Here is a 17,108-nt window from a genome sequence, read left to right as displayed (position 1 = left end):
TATTATCAGCGTTGGAAACAGTTGTGCTGCGTAATATTTTGTTGTAACCTGTAATGCTACTGTAATAATATTTTTTCAGGATTCTTTAATGAATAAAAAATTTAAAAGAACAGTATTTACTTAAAATAGAAATCCTTTGTAACAATATAAACAATTTTTATTCTTTCTTTTCTAAAAGAAATGTAATAAGAAATGTATACTTTTATTTAGCAAGGACGTGTTAAATTGATAAAAGTGATAGCAAAGACTTAAATTGTTGAATAAATGCTCTTCTTTTTAACTTGTTATTAATCAAAGAATCCTGAAAAAAGAATCACAGATTCCAAAAAAATATTAAGCAGCACAAGTGTTTCCAACATTGATAACAGAACTAATAAATCAGCATATTAGAATGATTTCTGAAGAATCATGTGACATTGAAGACTGGGTTAATGGCTGATGAAAATTCAGCTTTGCATCACAGGAATAAATTATATTTTAAAATATATTAAAATAGAAAACCATTTTTTTAAACTGTAATAATTTTTCACAATTTTTCACAACTGCTTTTTTTTTTTGATCAAGTACATTCAGCCTTGAAGAGCATAAGATAATTCTTTAAAAAAGATTAAACATCTTAGTGATCCCACACTTTTAAACAGCAGTGTATATGGGTGAATTGTAGATTCAAAAGATTTTGAAACCACTGGCCTGAAAAAATAACTTCCTCAAATTAGAGAATCATCACTTCGTTATCATTACAATTTGTGACAGTGTGTGAAACCAATGGAACCTGTTAGTTTATGTGTGGGGAAAGAGACAGTAGTGGTTTTGTGTATGTGTTGGCATGTTTTGATGTGGCCTGTGAGACACATATCAAAGTGTTTAGCCAACTGAAGATCTTCAACTAGTCTGTTTTCCCCTTATAATGCAGCTTTCCTAAAGAGCTCCTCAGTTGTAGAGCAAAAAAAACGCAAGCACACTCAAACTCTCTCACATATACACAAACACTGAAAACAGTTGCCTCTGTAGTACGCTGAAACAGACTGATGTTCCCTGAGGCAGACTGTGAGAGGTTAGGGCTCGAGCTCATCTCTTGTCTCATCCTCTTCACTCATGCAAACACACAGATTTCACAACCATATGTCATACAAGTGCAGGGTCACTAAATCACCATCATGTGGTTAAAAAAAAAAAAAAGGATTGAGGTTTATTCTCAGAATTACATAATTGAAGATTAAGTGTTACACTCAAGAGTATAATCAAATGGTTAACAATTGTAAGGTTGAAACTAAGGTTGAAACCACCGTATCCTTAAGCACTAGAAGTCTTGAATCCTAAATTTTTGCAAGAAAAAATGAAAAACAAAAATACAACATAAAGCTACTGTCAAACAAAGCAAGTAAACTTCAGCCAAACTGTATGCTGCAACTTGCAGCTGTTGGTAACTGCAACTTTTTATCGGACAATTCTTACTTTTGTCTCACTCACAACTGCGATTTATAATGTCAGACTGACTTTTTTTCTCAAAAAAAAGTTTTTGAGTGTTTTCTCAAAAATTGTGTCTTATACACTTGCAATTGAGAGTTATAAAGTCAGAATTGCCAGATAAAAACATGCAATTCTGACAGAAGTGTGTGATAGAAACTCAATTGTGAGAATTGCGGGATATAAACTCGCAATTACGAGAAAGTCAGAGTTAGAAGTCAGAAGTCAGAGGTTTGAGAAATAGTCAGAATTGCGAGATATAATTTAGATATATAGACTTTTTTTTTCCTCAGAACTGTGTGATATAAACTCATTTATAAAATGTATAAAATAAAGTCAGAATTGCAAGATTTTCTTCTCAAAATTGCTTGATATAAACTTGCAATTGCGAGTCATAAAGTCAAAAGTGCGGGATATAAACTCGCAATTACGAGAAATAAAGTCAGAATTGCGAGATATAAACTTGCAATTCAGATTTTTTTTTTTCCTCAGAATTGTGTGATATAAACTCGCAATTGGGAGTTATAAAGTCAGAATTTCGAGAAATAAAGTCAGAATTGCGAGATACGAACTTGCAATTCAGACTATTTTTCTCAGAACTGCGTGATATAAACTTGCAATTACGAGAAATAAAGTCAGAATTGCAAGATATAAACTTGCAATTCAGACTTTTCTTCTCCGAATTGCATGATATAAACTCGCAACTGCGAATTATAAAGTCAAAATTGCTGTATACAAACCCGTATTTACGAGAAATAAAGTCAGAATTGCGAGATATAAATTTGCCATTCTGACTTTTTCTCATCAATGCGTGATATAAACTCACAATTGCAAGTTAAAAAGTCAGAATTGCAGGTTATAAACTCGCAATTGCAATAAAGTCAGAATCATGAAATATAAACTGTTTTCTTGCAATTGCAATTCTGAGAAAAAACAGACAATTGCGAGAGATAAACTTGCAATTCAGACTATTTTTCTCAGAATTGCGGGATATAAACTCACAATTACGAGAAATAAAGTCAGAACTGCAAGATATAAACTTGCAATTCAGACTTTTTTTCTCAGAATTGCATGATATAAACTTGCAATTGCAATAAATTTGAAATATAAACTGTTTTCTTGCAATTGCTATTCTGAGAAAAAAAAAAGTCACAACTGGCTTTTTTATTTTGTATTCAGTTGCAGAAACAGGCTTCCATAAATTTGTAATGGGTAAAATGTACATTATAATTGAACTTTTGCTCTGGGAACACAAAAGGGGGAAACTACAATGGATAAAGACTGGATGAGTTTTCTCAAGTCAAAGGCACTATAAACATGGCAAGTTACCTGTATTTATATAGTATTTTATACAAAAGAAAATGCTTCAGGCAGCTTTACAATATTAAACAGTTCAGTAACGGAATCAGTAATGCCAGCTTCATCAGATATGAGTCAAATCCAAATTCTGCTGACAACAGTGTCTTTATTCAGCTCTAGTCAGTTTAGTGTTGATACAGTGTAAAGTTCATCAATTATGAAATGCATTAAGCGATAAGCAACTCAACTGTAGAAAGCTATGTGAGGAGCAGAACAAAACTTAGGTAATTCACAGAGAACTTCTCCCTTCCAGTGAGCAGTTAACCTCTGTGACCAGCTCATTGATTCCAGTGAGTTGAACAAAAGTACCAGACTGGACTAATTCAGGAATGAATCATTCAAACCGGTTCGGTAAAATGAATTAATCAATTCTTCTAAAAGCTCTGATTTCATTCACAAAACGGACGTTACTACTTCTCTCATAAGAAACAAGAACGCATAAATATTTTCAGTGAAAAACAACTGAAATTTGTGCTTTCATCACACGGCTTCAGAAGACTTGGAATAAAGTCCATAAGTCTGGCTCTGTGGTAACTCTACATAGGAGGTAATTAGACAATCAGATAGCAGATGTCTAGACTAAAAATATGCCAACACAATAAAACAATTATTAAAACCCCCAAAGCACCAAGTATATCATTGACAGATCAACAGGCAGACAGATAAATAGATTTACTTTAGTGTTGCCCAAGGGACAATATGCATCACACTAGCATTATAAAAAAACAAAAGGCGGAAATATCTGTACTGTTCTGTTCTCTGCATTCTAGTCAGAATAATATCTGTGGCACTGTGCTTTTGTTAATGGATCAGGCCAGTGAAATGTAATGTTTATATCAGCTATTACAACATAAGCAGCTTTCCAACAGGGTATTAATGTTATCAGACTATTCTGCCCGGATTAAAACAGGATCTGCCATTGCCATGCCACTAATCTGCAAATCCAATCGCACTATGATGATAATCTCTGCCTAATCTGATGGGAAGCGGTCTATCGCCGCTCTGAGCAAATTACTTTGTGGATGTGCTCCCACGGTACCTTTCAGAGCTTTTATGTCTAACGAAGACTTTACATTGAGACCTTGATCGAATCATCAGAGATGACCACAAAAAGAGATGCATATTGTGACTAGTACACAATACAACATCTATGTTCTTTACACACCAGCAACTCAAACCTACTGCTTATACTATATACTCCATATTTAATTATATGGTGATTATATACTGCATGTAAGAACACCCTATTTAAAAGACTTGCACAAATTATGAAATGTGTTCAACAACACACACACAAAGTTGCATCAAATGAAATATTGTATCAACACTGGGTACATCGGTTAAAAAACAAACAAACATGTAAATCAAGACTTAAGTAGAATCTGGACACCAAATCACATACTATATTTGATAAAACAGAGAGCCAAAAGTATAAGACCTTGTAAATAAAATGAGTCAAATCAAGTTTCACTGGGCTTAACGTGATTTTTGGTGTTGTGATTCTGTATTCTACTTTATTCTTGATGAGACTATATGCGCTCAATGTGCTAAAAAATAGCATTTGAAACAACTGACAAAGTTTGCTAGACAATTTCACAAATAATTACAAAGAAACATCAAGTACTGAATTATTTTTTCTGTAAAACAGTCTAATCTTCATTTAAAATTGAAATAAATAAATAAATAAATAAATAATAATATTACAGTGTGATGTTTCTAAAGACTTTAGAGACGTTAGACAAACAAACGTTAGACAAGACAAAGAAAGACAGGGCTATAAGTACTAAACAAAACAATGGACTAATAAGGATAATTAACAAGGGACAGGTGAAAGGAATCTAATTAACTAAATGAGAACAGGAACCAAACCAAATATAGACAACTAAGGCTGGGACAAAAACATGGAAACAAAGTCCAAACCCATCATCTACATTAAAAATTTATTCTTTTGCTATTTTAATTAACATTTTTTCAGAGGTAAATCAATGACAATTACATTTTAACAATATTTCAATTGTAATTTAAGAGATTTGTTGTATTTTGAATCCAATCTTTTTTTTTGTAAAAGGCAAAAAGCTGACCCTATGGATTTCAAACTTAAGGATTCATTAGTTTGAATATACACTGAACCAAACTCTATCATAACATTTTAGTTTATAATTCAATATACTTTATTTTTCACAAAACCTCCCATGTTTTAGCCATGACTGCACATTTTCAGTAGTGACAGTAATGTTGTAACATCACATTACAGAATTTTAACTTGCATACTAAAACACTACTAAAACATACTAAAACACTAAAAAAAATTGCATAACGGTAATAAAATTTAGTTTATTTCTCCCAAATAAAAGATTCTGTTTTTCCTTTTGTCACTACCAAAACGATGATTACATGTTACCGTTACGGTAGTGACAATTTTAGATGTAGATAGGCTTTTGAGCCCAGCTCAACAATGCTAATCAGCACATGGTTAGCTAGTACAGTTCTAAACCGTTGTACAGTTCTAAACTTTTGTATACAATTATTATTGTTTTTTATAAAATAATGAGATGGGAGTTTTTTTAAACTGTCTTGATAGTAGAGTACGCATGTGTATCGCAGAGCTAGACAAGACAAGCATTTGTGGGTAAAAAGTGTATAAATTGTAAATTGTTTTAGAAAATGACCATTTGTTTCACTTGATACGACCCTTCTTCCTTGGCTGGGATCGCTTAGAGCCATTTGAAGCTGTATTTAAACCGCATTTTGGAGGTTCAGACTCGCAGGCACCATAGAAGTCCATTATATGGAGAAAAATTCTGGAATGTTTTTCTCAAAAAACTATTTCTTTCTGACTGAAGAAAGAAAGACATGAACATCTTGGATGACAAGGGAGTGAGTAAATTCTCTTTAAATTTTTTTCTGGAAGTTAACTAATCCTTTACCTACAGAAAAAAATGTGTTTGGCAGTGACGTTCCTTAAAGTTACAGAAGATAAAAACTAGAAATTAGAAAATGGAATTTAAAAAGTTTCCCCCACGACAACAAACTTCAAAAACTTTTTAAAAGTGCAATCTTACTGTATTTGTTCTTGTCATGCGTTACATATGCAGTGCTTTTTTGTTTTGATGATGACAGCACATACCTTTTGAGATTACATATTTTTATCCAAGTACCTCCTCCTTTGTGTATGTCACTTACTTCCAAGGACTTTTTGACTGCAATCCATTGGACCATTCATTTACTCGTCTGACTCATCCCCAAAAAGCATGCTGTGCGTTTTTGCAAGTAGTGCACTAGATGGCATGCAAAAAAACAACCGCTGACGCAATTCAAGACAGCTGGATTCCTTGGAGCACTGTCCAATATATTCCTTATGACTGATGAAGTTTTGACTGATGACACTCTGCACAGTCTGGGCACCTAAACATCTCAAAGCAGAAATTCTACAAAATAAAGAGCTACCAAAGTTTCAAAGAGATGCAAATCTAACATAATTTATGACCACCCAAATACATGTAATCCGTTCTTGTACACCTCTCCTTTTCACCAGCCTGAGCCTCTGAAGCCAATAAATCAAAATGAGATCTGCATGTGTTATTCATAAGTTCACATTGCACAGGAAAATTTATTAACTTCTCTCCTAGAACCTACCTTTGGAGTGAATTTGCCGCAGAAAGACGCATGAATAGATTTAAAGTGATTGGGTAGGGAAAATACCTTTACGGTGTCAGAATGATCACTAGTTCCTCAGGGACTAACTTGGCAGTAGTCTGCGCTATAACGTACTTTGCACGCAGTTAGCTATATTCCTCATTGACTGCCTTTATATATTTCACACCTCCTGTGTAAGAACTGTGAAAGAGCTCTTAAATGTGCACCCAAAAAGTTGAAAGGGCAACTAGAGAAGGTCACGGCCAACAACTAAAGGGTTTTCTCACCCTAAATGGAGGTGAGGTTCCATTAGCAGCTTGCGCTGGCATAAAAGGGCAGTCATGCTAAAAATAGGGCCCATTGAGGGAATAGAGCAGTCTCTTTGGACAGTGATCTGCCATTAAGACTGAATGACTGTTTCATTAGATGGATCAACTGAGGGAACTAACTCACTAATCATCAGATTCATGCACTAATGCGTGAGATCTGGAGTCTGTAAGTAGAGAGGATTGCACTCATAAATCTCCCTCAGTGACAATTTGATCACTGGCATGTTAAAGTAGTGTGTGTAAGTGCCCGTTTCAGCTCTCGACGCACACTGACGTACCCTGCTATGATATCTACTCGTGTTAGATCTTCCCCTGAGGGGCTGAGACAACTTTGCAATTCCAAGATTTTCCTGAAGTAGTGCATTTGAGGTGAACTTGAACTGAAAAACAGACACGTTGGACAGTGTGCACTGAGATGGGTCTTAAGACACATTTTTAAATGTTAAACAAAAATAAAAAAATAATATATAATATAATCTGTGACCCTGGACCACAAAATCCTTAGCTTAAGTAGCACAGGTATATTTGTAGCAAAATCATTAGGATATTAAGTAAAGATCTTGATCCGTTAAGAAAAATTGTAAATTTTCTACTGTAAATATATTAAAACATAATTTTTTATTAGCAATACGCATTGCTAAGAACTTCATTTGGACAACTTTAAAGGCGATTTTCTCAATATTTAGATTGTTTTTTTTTTTGCACCATCAGATTCCAGATTTTCAAATAGTTTTATTTCGACCAAATACTGTCCTATCCTAACAAACCATACTGTACATCAGTGGAAAGTTTATTTAATCCAGCTTTCATATGTTGTATAAATCTCAGTTTCAGAAAATTGACCTTTATGACCTTTATGTCCATGGTCGCATATACAGTCATGACCAAAAAAATAGCCTTGCAATTCTGTCAGGAAATGCAACCCTTCTCTCAGAAAATTATTGCAGTTGTAAATGTTTTGGTACGCACATGTTTATTTTATTTATTTTTTATTTTTTTGCATTGGAACAAAAGTCAAATCTTATACAATTTCACACAGAACCCAAAAAATGCACTGGACGAAATTATTGGCACCCTTAACTTAATATTTGGTAGCACCCCCTTGGAAAAAATAACTGAAATCATTCGCTTCCTATAACCATGAATGAGTTTCTTACACCTCTCTACTGGAATTTTGGACCACTCTTCTTTTGCAAACTGCTCCAGGTCATTCAGCCTTTTCCCAACTGAGATCTCTCCACAGGTGTTTTATGGGATTCAGATCTGGACTCATTGCTGGCCAATTCAATTCTCCAGCACTTTGTTTGTAACTATTTCTGAGTGCTTTTTGAAGTGTGTTTCGGGCCATTGTCCTGCTGGACGACCCATGACCTCTGGTGGAAACGCAGCTTTCTGACACTGGCCACTACGCTGTGCCCCAAAATTCTTTGGTAATCATCAGATTTCATGAAACCATTCACACAGTCAAGGCATCCAGTGCCAGAAGCAGCAAAGCAACCCCAAAACATCTTTGAACCTCCACCATGACTATAGGGACTGTGTTCTTTTCTTTGAAGGCATTATTTTTTCTGTAAAACAGTGCCATGATGTCCTTTACCAAATAGCTCTACTTTTGGCCAATTTGTCCACAGTATGTTCCACCAGAAGGATTGTGCTTTTGTCGAATAAGTTTTGGCAAACTCCAGTCTTGCTTTTTTATGTCTTTGTGTCAGCAGTGGTGTCCTCTGGGTCTCCTACCATAGCGTCCCTTTTCATTCAGATGGCGACGGATAGTGCGAGCTGACACTGTTGTACCCCGTGTCTGCAGATCAGCTTGAATTTGTTTGGAAGTTAATCTGGGTTCTTTATCCACCATTCAAACAATCCTTCGTTGTAATTTTTCCAGGGAAATTAGCTACAGTGCCATGGGCTGCAAACCTCTTGATGATATTACGCACAGTGGACACAGGAACATTAAGATCTCTGGAGATGGACTTGTAGCCTTGAGATTGTCCATGTTTTTCCATAATTTTTCCTCTCAAATCCACAGACAACTCTTTACAATTCTTTCTTTTCTCCATGTTGTGTGACACACAACACAAAGGTTGAGTCAACTTTTCTCCATTTTAAATGGTTGCAAGTGTGATTGACTATATTGCCCACACCTGTTACTTGCCACAGGTGTCTAAATACAAATTACAGGAGCATCACATGCTTGAAAAGCAATTATTTCTTACAATTTTGACAAGGTGCCAATAATTTTGTCCAGTCCATTTTTGAGTTCTGTGTGAAATTTCATCAGGTTTGACTTTTCTTCTCTGTTTTATGTGTTGTTGCAATGCAAACAAAAACAAGCATGTGAATACCAAAACATTTGCAATTGGAACACTTTTCTAAGAGAAGTGTTGCATTTTCTGACAGAATTGCAAGGGTGCCAATATTTTTGGCCATGACTATAATATAAAATTTGAAGCAGTGCAGAATGCAAAAAACCTATTAAATTTCACATTAAATTATATCACTGGAAAAGAAAAATATGCAAAGAAAAAGCTAAAAAAAAAAAAAACCTAGTTGTCCAATTTCGGTCTTCTATGTCCCTGTGCTAAAGTTTTCACACATCGTCTTGTCTTTGCTGTCTGTTTTATTCACGCCCCTTTCCCTCGCTCTCTTGCACCCTCCCTCTGTCCCCCAACCTCTTACAGAGAACTCTCTCTTTTCAAAGACAGACTAGCTGAGCTCAGCATTTGTGTCACACATGCTTCGTTACACCACACAAAATGGAAGAATATTTTAACAGGGTGCATTGTGAGTAATAAGTGCTTCTTCAGTGGTCTTTATTTTAGGCTTTGTACTTTTTAATAAAATAAAATGATTAATTCCTTGCCACTATTTCATACTATATCTTTTCCCAAAGTCAAAAATTAACAAAACAAAAAGAAAAATAGGTACACTTGTGGTTGCGTATGAAAAAACAGATCACAAAGCCTAGACAAGCAGCATGCATATGACTCACTAACAAACTGTTACTACTCTAAGAATCCAGACGGTTCTACTGATGAGTAGTAGACAGTAATGCACAGATGCTCAGCTTTCATGCACTATGGTATATGCAATGTGAGTCAACAATTTTGATTACATAAAGGCTGGTTTACTGTTACCCCCTCTACTACACAACTAACTGTTGGAAGGACGCTTAATATTATACTGTTCAGCTCTTCCTGGCAGAATTATGTAGGACACTGAATTCTGTCTCTTCCAATTGGTCATAATGAGAAGCTTTTAACATAACACTAGGGCTAACTCAAAGCAAAAAGCAAAGTAGAGAGCAGATATGTAAAACAACTCATTAGCATATTAGTGAATACTCTGAAAACCTACTTGAGTCAAAGCACAATGGTGCACACGCAACATTTTTGTTATGTACAAAAATACAATGTTTGTGAAAGACATGGATTCTAGATCGGCATTGGTTAGTCTTGGTAAAAGATTTATCAAGGTTTATTTAATCAAATACGTAGTTTCAGATTATGCTTAGGATGTATTCTAGATGTATATGACTTTCTTCTTTCAGACAAATACAATTTGAGTTTTTTGGAGTATTGAAAAATGTCCTTGCTCTTCCAAGCTTTATAATGCCAGTGAATGGGGTTTAAGATTATGAAGCCCAAAAAACTGCAGACATACATAGAGTGCTCCACATGGCTCTGGGTGGTTAATAAAGGCCTTCTGAAGTGAACTGATGTGTTTGTGTAAGAAAAACATCCATGTTTAAAACTTCATAAACTGTAATCTCTAATACACGCATCCAAGAGAGTGACGTTCCAGCGCATGCACGTTTTAGAAGTCCAAAACGAGGATTTGTAAAGAAAAATGACAGAGAATTCCAATCTAAGCCAAGAGGAGACTGGCTTTCCTTTGCTGTAAACAAAACTTGGTTCTCCAGAGATTAGCATATTCTTACCAGAGCTTATGCTACATCTACATCCTTCGTCATCTGCTGGAACACCCCTCTTTTGTGAATGTGCGCACAAATGTTACCAGAAGCTAGAGATTACAGTTTATAAAGTTTTAAATATGGATATTTTTCTTACACAGAACCCATTTGATTTACTTCAGAAGGTCTTTATTAACCCCTGGAGCCGTGTGGAGCACTTTTTATGGTGTATGGATGCACTTTGTTTTAAAATCTCAACATTCACTTACTTTATAAGTCTTGGAAGAGCCAGGACGTTTTTTAATATAACTCTGACTGTATTCGTCTGAAAGAAGAAAGTCATATACACCTAGGATGGCTTGAAGGTGACTAAATCATGGGGTAATTTCCATTTTTTTAGGTGAACTATCACTTTAAAGTGAAGATTCAACAACATTATCCATCTATCATTTCTGCCTCATTTAAGGGGTAGTTTATGGTTGGAGTGAAAGATACAGTCAGCAGTTCGGTGCTAATTTAAAAAAGTTTTACACATTAAAGAAGTCATGAACTTCCTTTGTTTTTTATTTTGTACTGTTTTCTGAGATCCACTTATAATGCTATCAAGATTTTTACATTAAAAAAAAAAACATATTTTAGAAGTAATAGGCTATTTTCTGTCGTGTTTTGATCCCCCTCATCAGAACGTTCTGTTTGAACAAGTGTGGCGGATTGAAGACTCGGAAGTAAACGTCCACTGCTATGATCAGCTAACAGTTGTTCATGTTTGACAACCTACATCCTTCATAGATGAATGCTGCTGTGATTTAGGTAAAAAATTCATATCAAAGATAAACTAATAGTGACCACGTAATAAAAACAGTTACTCACACTTGTGTGGTGCGACTTTATTGTCGGATCCAATATATTCGGCACAGCGTCGTCTTTTTGTTTTAATCTTTCTGAAAATCCTGCGTCGAACTGTGCCTTGTTTGTAAACAAATCAACGTTAAAATAAAGTGAACAAAGGACCAAGTTCTTAATGATGTGGTCTGATATTATATTAAAATATAATCTAAAAAATATTAAAAAACAAAGGTAATCAAATAAAGTTTATCGTTTTGCATGAAACGTTGGGCGGGGCTAAACAGGCAGTTATGTAGAAGCAGGCTTTGAGCTTCTTCTGCGGAGGCAGTGTTTAGCAGCACTATTACCTCATAAAAGTGATCGTTTTGGCAGACTAGCTTCAATACAAGCTGATTTCAGACTAACAAGAAGGTTTTGAGTTCTGAAACTTACAGGATGTTTTTATAGTACAATGACCTCTAATATGTCAAAAGATCAAGGGAATTTTGATTTCTCAGTTCATGGCCCCTTTAAGAAATAAACTGTGTATTTGTTTGGAGTCAGCAGAATGGTGAGAACATGAGAAAAGTACAAAAGCGTTCACTAGGGCAGTACTCTTTCAAAACTCTTACATCTTTTTACCCTATTTACCTCTGAAGGGTGCATGTTAGTATCTAAAGTGTACATGTTAGTATCTTTTGAAAGGATACTGCACCAGTTACAACCTTTGTACAATTTATTTCTGAGAGTGTGCATAGAATGTTTTAATTGTCAACACTCTCAATATACTTTGCCGTGTTGAAATGACATGACCCGCTACGTTTTACAAAGTGTCTGAGAGAATCCTCACACTTATTGGCTGTCATCTCTGCAGGAGCTAGTAGCACAGTGTAGTAATGTAGTAGAAATTAGACAGCGGAAACACAGTAGAATCCATACGTGTATGGTCAAAGAAGAAGAAAAGGCCTAAAGCCAAAAGATAAAAAGGCCAACAAAGATAAAAAAAACTAACAAAAACATCAGTACAGCAAACATGAGGTGGAAAGATTATATGGCAGACCACACTCTAAACTCACTGGGGTCAGTGTAACTGTGGTATTGGTACTTCAAGGGATAGCTCACCCAAAAATGAAAATTCTGTCATTAATTACTCACCCTCCTTGTCGTTCTAAACCCAACCTTTGTTCATCTTCAGAACACAAATGAAGATATTTTTGACGGAGCTTTTTGACACTGCATAGAAAGCAACGGAACTACCATGTTCAAAGCCCAAAAAGGAAGTTCAACACTGATAAAATAGCCTATGTGACATCAGTGGTTCAACCATAATGATACTTTTGTGAATGTGTGTGGAAGACAGAAGAGAAGAAAATGTTGAATTAATTTGTTATTTTTGTTTTCTTTGCACACAAAAAGTATTCTCGTAGCTTCATAAAATTAAGAGTGAACTACCAATGTCACATTGTTTTAAAGATGTCCTTACTCTCTTTCTTACTGTTGTAAAGATGTCCTTACTCCCTTTCTTACTGTTGTAAAGATGTCCTTACTCCCTTTCTTACTGTTGTAAAGATGTCCTTACTACCTTTCTGGGCCTTTCATTGGTCAGAAAGCTCTCGGATTTCATAAAAAAATAGCTTAATTAGTGTTCTGAAGATAAACAAAGGTCTTACAGGTTTTGAACAACATGAGGGTGAGTACTTAATAACAGATTTTTCATTTTTGGGTGAACTGCTCCTTTAAAGTCCACAAAGAACAGCAATGCTTATACAAACTAAAGAACTACTGAATGCACCTTTAAAAGGTTGACGTCAGGAACAGAGTAAAGCCCAGGTCAGACTACAAATATTTTTTTCTACACGATTTTGACTCATAAAATCTTGTCGTGTCGTTAATAAGAAACATGTCAGACTACACGACGATACCGGACCATTCATCCCATGCTGTCATTAACAATATGCATGCTGTCATCGATACAGCGGGAATAGACAGAAGGTGCTATGAGTGTAAACAAACAATAGCTAGAAAACACAGTGTTTTGCCCTGTGTTGTCATCAGGAATAAAAAAAGAAAAAAAAAACTGACAATGGACACAAATCTGGATTGCATGAAGATGACAGTATGGACTGTCAAAGAGAACTGATGTAATAGTTTTTATTTTACCTTTTTTACTCTGTCGCGGTAGTCCCTCATAATAAATGTAGGAGTATTGTTGCCGTAGCTCCACGAACATTTCCTCCATTGTAAAATTAACCACCTAGCAGGACCAATACCATTGTTTCTCCTTTGTTCGGCGCGTTTGAAAGCTTGTACAAAGGTATTTCTGTGCTCCTATTGGCCAGTGTCACAGATGTGACAGAACTTGTTGCATACGATGAAAAAAAAAAAATGCTAGTCTTTCTGTGCTGACATAGTGAAGCATCGCAGACATGTCGTGCACTATGACACACTACATGAGATGAAACAATCGAATCTTGTTGTACCAACCGACACCCATTGTCGTATACAAATCTCAAAGACACTCTACTACAAGCAGATTGTGGAAAAAAAAAATCAGGCTAAAATCGTTTGACCGGGGCTTAAGAAGTATGTTTCTTTGACAAGAAGGTTGTTCCAAAACCAATAAAAGATGCTGATCAGAACCAAATCACAGACATCATATTTAACACATACCTAGTGCAACATTTCCAGTATACAGTAGAAACACCAGCTAAATTTCCCTGCCTGATCATTAACAAGGTTAAACAAACGTTACGTTAGTAAAACAAAAGGTCGCAAAGAAGTTTGACCTATTCGTTTAACAACTTCCCTATAAAAGTTTGGAGGACAGAGTGATTCTCAGTTGCCATCCCCTGCATTATTTTCAAATCTATTTTTCATGACCAAAACACAAGGCGGTGTTTCTGCAAACCTTGGCACTGTAAGCTTTGTTTAACTGACAGAAACACAAGATCAAGAGAAAGCGAGGCACAGGCGTGTGCGTACGTGTGTTCCAAGTGCCGCACAACGTGCAACTTTGCAAAAGTCAAGTTTATGATGTACGCATTTACAAACGCATTGATTAAGCCTCCCAAATCAAAGCATCCCTGGGGTGGCAGATCGATCTAACAGCCTGTTTGGTGTGCGTCTTCCCTCTCCTGTCCAAAGGAGTTTATTTTTGAAAAATGAAAAGACTCTTTTATTCTCCGCTGGATGGAGCAGCGAGAAGAGAGATTTGTAGCGCACTCACACACTCGGTAGGCTGTGCTGAGAATACGCCCACACATGCAAAGAGGCGAACGGCAGAGGGGGAAAGAAGGAAAGAATAAAAAAAAGAAGAATATGGGCGACTTAGGTGAAGAAAAGAGAAAGAGGGGTTTGAGAAGGTAAGGAGCAATGGGTAAAGGAACCATAGAGAGAAAACAAGTGGAAAAATCTGAAATGGATGAGCGTGTAAAGAGGCTAAAGATGAGGAAGAGGACACGTCTAATCTGGCTTCCAACAACTATTTGAACATTATCTGTATGTTGTCTCGCTAGGTGTCAGTCTGAGCGCAAGGGTCCAACTCAATCCTCAAAAGGCGTCTCATTGGCCAGCACTTCAGGAGGCATGAAGCAGGCAGCAAGTGATTGCACAGGCTGACTGAGACCCAGGAGAGGCTCATGGGTCCAAAACACCACTGGACAATGGCCATTTTTTGCGTCCTCCCTTTTGCTCTCAAGGGACTTGTCCAAAAAACACCATCTGAGAGCCACTCTGGTCCGGCCAACCGCGCACGCCTGCCAAACGGTCCATTCTGCACAACATGTACCAAGACGATGAGAGAGATGGCAAGAGAAAGACAGCGTTACTCACAGGGCATGATACAACAATTGCCTGCTGGAGGAAATGTCTCTGTGAACAGTGCTTATGGAGCAATTTAAATGTACGTCGGGTCAGACTTTTGCGTAGGATAAACCGATCAGGATGTTATTTACTGCCAAGGAGTGCAGCAATAGAGCTTCTCTCCACTTATTAACACCCCCGTACCACGATAGGCTTGCTCCTTGTTCATTTTGAGCGAAAAGACCCTAGCTAAGTAATAAAGCTTTCAAGGAATCAACCAGCCATCATGAATCTATGACACTGGAACTTTTCCAGACATTAGCTGCTGGTTATATAGTATGTGACGATTCTTGAAATCTACATTTACACCTGGATGCATTACATATATCGGCACCTACTTTTTAACCTGCACAGGTCTAATTTCGTAGCAAAAAACATCCCAAAATTTGACAAAAGTTTCTTTTTTAGCCCTCTAGCTTAAGCCTGCGTACGTGTTTTCACTCTGCTCTGATTTCATGCCGGGTGCTAGCAAGGTGAGACTAGGACATCCTACAACTGCTGACAAGAATATTACATTATTACCACTTTCACACATACATACTCAAAAATACTCTCACACAAACACATTTGAGATGTTTACTTCACACTTCAGTGGTCATAAGTGAGATGTTTAAAATGCATGCTGAAATTTAAACCTAATTATGTTTAATTGAGTTTAAGATGCAAACATAAACAGAATTTTTTACAAAAATATAGCTGTATTGTCTTTGCCTTCTAAAAGTCTGATGTACTAGTATGTAGACTTATACACTAATGCTCCCATTTATCAGCGTTAAACATTTTTAAATGATATTTTGGCTGGCCTAAAATGCTAAAACTTAAAATAAACAAAAATTATACTATAAAACTGATTAAAAAAAATAAACAAATAATCACAGAGTGAAAAAATAAATTCAAAACTAACTTCAAAAATCAGTGTCATGGTACTGAATTCAGATTCATGAGCACATGAACATTTGGTTGCCACTGTTTCCACATTTAGCTTTACAGTATAACCAATTGCTTTGTTACTTACAGTTTGGTCACATTTTATTGCCATCTGCATGCAGTATGTCATAATCAGGTCAGATGACTCCATTCGTCGCCAAGCTCAAAAACATAAACATTCAGTTATCTTTAGCTGTTTTATTAGTGTATTCAACAACATTTTTTGAGTTAAGTTCAATTTTAGTTTTTTCAGTTACTTTTAGAGCCCATGTACATAAATACTCTTACACAAATACATGTGAGATGTTTACTTCACACTTCAGTGGTCATAAGTGAGCCTAATTAAGTCAGAGTTTAAGATACAAACATAAACAAAAAATTTCATATAAATATAGCTATATTGTCTTCTGAAAGTATGATGTACTAGTATGTAGACATATACTAATGTTCCCATTTATCAATGTTAAACTTTTTTTAATGACACTTTGGCAGGCCTAAAATGTTAAAACTAAAATAAAAAATTATGTCATACTTTATTTTTATTTTTAGGTCCAGGTCCAATTATGTCATACTTTTTTTTAGGTCCAGTTCTTGCAATTAACAAACCATTAACTCTGGCTTTCGCCTCAATAAACTCCTAATTTGCTGCTTATTAATAATTAGTAAGGTAGTTGTTAAGTTCAGGTATTGGGTAGGATTAGGGATGTAGATTACGGTCATGCAGAATAGGTGCTTTATAAGTACTAATAATCGGACAGACGACTACAATTGTTGTCAAGCTCAAAAACATA

The 17,108-nt window shown here is 35.8% G+C and overlaps 1 protein-coding gene across 1 annotated transcript in view; it reads right to left on the bottom strand.

The window, feature by feature from the left end:
• The window catches only part of si:dkey-215k6.1 (transmembrane protein 132C), a 245,291-nt gene that overhangs the window by 202,235 nt on the left and 25,948 nt on the right, over positions 1-17,108 (bottom strand). The gene's annotated exons all lie outside the window — the stretch shown is intronic.

Source organism: Labeo rohita, chromosome 5 (genome assembly GCF_022985175.1).
Source record: "Labeo rohita strain BAU-BD-2019 chromosome 5, IGBB_LRoh.1.0, whole genome shotgun sequence".
Classification (NCBI taxonomy): domain Eukaryota; kingdom Metazoa; phylum Chordata; class Actinopteri; order Cypriniformes; family Cyprinidae; genus Labeo; species Labeo rohita.
The sequence above is the reverse complement of the archived record's forward strand: the minus strand, read 5'-3'. Positions and strand labels throughout refer to the sequence as shown.